This window comes from Brachycentrus maculatus, unplaced genomic scaffold (assembly GCF_059751285.1).
Source record: "Brachycentrus maculatus isolate JH-2025_06_01 unplaced genomic scaffold, ASM5975128v1 h1tg001311l, whole genome shotgun sequence".
In the NCBI taxonomy this organism is placed as follows: Eukaryota; Metazoa; Arthropoda; class Insecta; order Trichoptera; family Brachycentridae; genus Brachycentrus; species Brachycentrus maculatus.
The window spans coordinates 1-4,656 of NW_028281975.1; positions in this window are offsets into that span (position 1 = coordinate 1).

Sequence of the window (4,656 nt, forward strand, 5' to 3'; positions counted from 1 at the left end):
TCCCAACCCCAACCCCAACCCCAACCCCAACCCCAACCCCAACCCCAACCCCAACCCCAACCCCAACCCCAAGGGACCAACCAGAATATCTTGACCATAAATTTGTTTATATCCTACAAACACATACACACATTAAATTGAACAAAATTAAGTATCAATAGCTTAAGATAGATGTGAAGAAAATAATGCTTTCACCGAAGTTGGTTGTAGATGCAATTATCTGTCCAATTCGCATATATAATTATATTGCAAAATATGTATATGACTGTTCTTTCCTTCCGTTAATAATAACATCATTGTTGACAATCCTGACCATATAACATTCCATAAAAGTAATAGACCTGAATATAAATACATAATCAAATCATCATTCATTGATAACTCCGACACTCGCTTTACTTCGCATTGCCTGATTCTCAACATACAGATCACAAATAGTCTGCACCAACAAATTAATCTGATCCAGCTTATCTTCGTTAACATTCAAGATCAACTTCTATAGTTTTTTCTTTTAGTTTTCGAGGTTGGTCATCTTCTCCAGATTTCTCTTCAGCCGATTGTTCTATCTTTCGACTTATCGTACTTTCTTCTTGCTTTTATCGACTTCCATTCGCATTTCTTCTATCTCTTAGTTTTCAAACTAATTGAGTTCGCTCCCCAAAACCATTACATTGTGATTACTTATCGAGCCGACACTGCTGATGTTCAAGGAGTTATCATTCATGGAGACGGGGGCGGAGTTTTCGAATTTCTTCTTAACTTGTTTCTCAAGTTACTTGAACCGTACATCTCTCTTTTCGAGTTACATTTTCATGTAGACTTCTTTCTCCTGCATTGAGTAGTTGTGCTCGTTGAGCTCATCTAACTTCTATTGCAGCTTGCGGATGCATTACTACTTTTCTTCGATGACTCGCGTTAATTTGGTCTTCTACTTTTCCCAGGATTTGCTCATGCCGTATCCCTAGATAGACTAGGTGTATTTCTTCTTGTATGACAGCATTTCCTCCGAGATTTATTCGAAGTGGATGAGCTTGCTTTCTAAACTAAAAATCTATTCTTTATATTGAGCTGTTTTTTATTCGGAATCTCGCACAGCATAGTAGAGCTTGGTATTGAGGTTTTAGATGGTTATTCGGAGATTTTACTTATCCTTGGGCTCATCGATATGATTGTTGGAATGTGAGTGCATTGTTAGTTCATTTTACTGCCCTTTTAGTTTTTTCAGTTCGCTTTCATAGTCATGAACTCTTAGCTGTTGCTCGTTTATTTATTTCTGCAGTTATAGATTTTATTAAAGAATCAGTTCGACTTCTGTATGCAACTGATTGTTCTAAAGCTGAAGCTCGAGGATTATCGAGCAATTATCTGATTACTAATTTGAGTCAATGACACGATTTTCAAGGATTCCTCTAATAATATCGACGAAGGTCGTTTGGCTGCGTTCGTCCATGCTCATGATAATGCCAATATGGTCTTATTTGTTAGGAGCTTCAGTAATGACTGCAACCACCAACTAAAAATATTTGGTAATTTCCAAAGCATTGTTATTCTTGGCAATTTCCATCAAATCGATGTCCTTGGTCTTAATAACCTTCTTGATTGACGTCTTGAAATACTATTAAATAGCCGAGAGTATCTTCTTCAGATTGCTTAACTTGAATGTCCATTTCTCAGGATTCTCAATCAGCTAACTCAAATTCAATCTGAAATGTGATGCAGTTAGTAGTACAGTTGCAAAGGCCCATCCATCGCTTAACTCTTAGATTTTAATGTCTAAGTTTCGGTATTAGGTGAATGTTCTAATGAATCGGATCATTGTATGTTCGATTTCGGTAAGATTAGCCATTTCGGTATTGTGGTTATTATTTAAATATTGTTGGTTTTTTCATTATATGCTAATTTAATTGTTTGTATTCAATTTTATATTGATTATTAGAGTGCAGCTTATTGTGACAGATTAGTAAATAGTCTGATATTGTGTCTGTTTGATTATAATTCTGGGGCTCTTTAACTGTTGTGTCACATTAGTTGACAAAGTTATTTAGAATTGTTAGTTAGTTCGGGCATATGACTAAAGATATAGTTTATTAATATCTAATATTAACACATGCAAGCCTCTAACTCTTTAGAGAATGCCTATGAAATCGACGAGGATCAGCTAGTATTATTGTTGGAAAACTACAATTGGCAAGATATCGACTCTCTTTCCCTTCCACCCTCTGGTCCACATCTTTACAACTTCGAACCTCCAAACAAATGTACATTCCCGATAACAATAGAAAAACCATACTATAAAAGATTCACAGCTTTGTTGAAATCCTAATAAAACTCATAACGTGCCTTCATGCTGACTTCGGTTCTATTGTGTTTTAATAGAAATAACTATTACGCATTGATGCTCAGGAAGGATAGCATCAAACATAATACTAAATTCAGATTATCAGAGTAATTACAATTCATTGCATATTTGTTGACGTATAACTCCAAGTAGTATCAGCTCTGGAACTACAGGAAGTAGTTAGTGTCAGCAAATTAAGGCAATGTGCAGGATGGGCCAGTAATTAAGGGTTTCACTCTCGAGCAGATTGATTCAGAGTATCGGTTTATTGAGCATATCCTCACAAAGGAAGACACCAAGAATTATCATGTTTGGGATTATAGGAACTATCTCACAAGGCATTTTAATCTGTATGAGAAATAGCTTCGTTAAACTAACTACCTGCTCTTTCAGTAGCTAGGGCAAAACTGGAAGGATATCCTACCATCCAATTGTAAGACCTCAAATTTATGGCTATAGTGCAACTCATTGTGGTCATATCGGTTCAATTTGATTACTGATTATGATGATGTTCAGATCCGGGTCAATTTTATTGAAAAAGAAGGAGAAGCGGATAAGGTTTGCAATTTTCTAGTGAAGCATCCGTTGAATTAATGTGCTTGGAATTATCTTTCAGGGATATATAATGATTGGCCGATTGACGAACCTTAAAAATAAAAAATATATCAGTTTATTGCTCAGAACTTCATCGGCAATATGGAAGCCAGTTCGAGGTTTGCTCATAATTTCATATTGCTGTGTAGGGAAGGTGTCGAAAAAAGCAAAGCCATCGAATAGTTGTTGAAAATCGATAAAACGAGGACATTATACTATGAATATTTGTTAAGTAATGAGACTGAAAAGAATTTGGAAACTTGATAATGCATTAAATTAATGAAATTAGAAAATACTGATTCTTATTTATTCAAGAATCATGCTCGAGTTGATGAGATAGACACTGCTCCAGTTGTTCCGCCTTTTGCAGGCTCGGTACGTGCTATTGTTCCAACGTCTGGCTTTCCTTTCGATACTGTTAATTCCAAAGTGCTAGAAGAAGTCTTCCCCAAATCTAACACACATTTCTGCATGAGAGATTACTTAAATACAAATGTCATATTATGCTTCACTTCGCTATCACATTCGCCGATGAATGCGAACTGGCCTCTCATTGTCAAAATTTTATAGAAGCAATCTTCACTTTTCGACCTCAAGGTATTTTGGCCGAAGCTAAGGATTAGTTTCTTTGTAAGTTAAATACCTCGGATTAAAAAAAAGAGTACCTGCAGATTATTCTAATCGTTAGAAATTGAGAGGGGTTGGAGCGTATCCAACAAGCACTCCGGAATTATACTTTGATGGATTGTTCCAGAGCATCTTTATACGTACGAAGTATTCGCCTGCATCCAATTCTTTCGTGATTTCTTCGAATGCGTGAACTGATTTCGCACCCCAAAACACCCTTTGGCTTCCTTCGCTGATGAAACTAACTGATTTGTCATCGAGAATCTTCCCAGTTTCGAAGATCATGGGAGAATGCTTATATTATTTATCCTTGAGCATCCTATCGAAAGGCTGCGATATCCGAATATTCGTTTTAGCCTCTTTGGTGAGTTTAAACCGAAAGAAGATATCTTAATTCAGAGCAGATGAAAACTAAAGAGAAGAATAGCAATAGTCTGGGTACATTTCACTGATCGAATAATACACAAAAATATCCAATATTTCTTGTTAGGTCAAGTAGAATATCCCGTCGTCTTTTTGCTCGAGGCCTATGCTTTTTTTGAGCTAGTTGGTCCACAAACTTGATTGTTCCCCATATTCCCCTTGCCATTCAAATCTTCCCCAAGGATTCCGTATCTTAAAGAGATATCTGCCTTTTATTTAATATACATCTAAACAACTGTACGCATGATTGCTTGCGATTCCTGGCCTTTCTTTTTTGCCGGAGGTTAGTACAACGATATGCTTCTGCTTTAAGTGTTGGACAATTTTGATAAGTTCTTCTGAAGGGGTTTTAGCACTATTCTCCTTATAGAACCATTCTCCGTGGCCTGGAGCTCCACATAGATCTTCCATTATGTTATCAGGAGTCATAGCTTCAGCACTCAAATAATTGCCAACTGCTTTCGCCCATGCCTTTTATAGTAATAGCACCCATATTTCATTACCTATCGGCTTCGTAAATAGAGGCGACTTTACAAGTTTACTACATGGAATTAAATCATCAACGACGATATATTTCACTTTTCCATGAATGTAAAACCGCAAAACATAAAACCCAACATCAATGTCTGAAAATGCGAATATCTTTTAAATATTTTTCGGGTCCTTAGCCAACA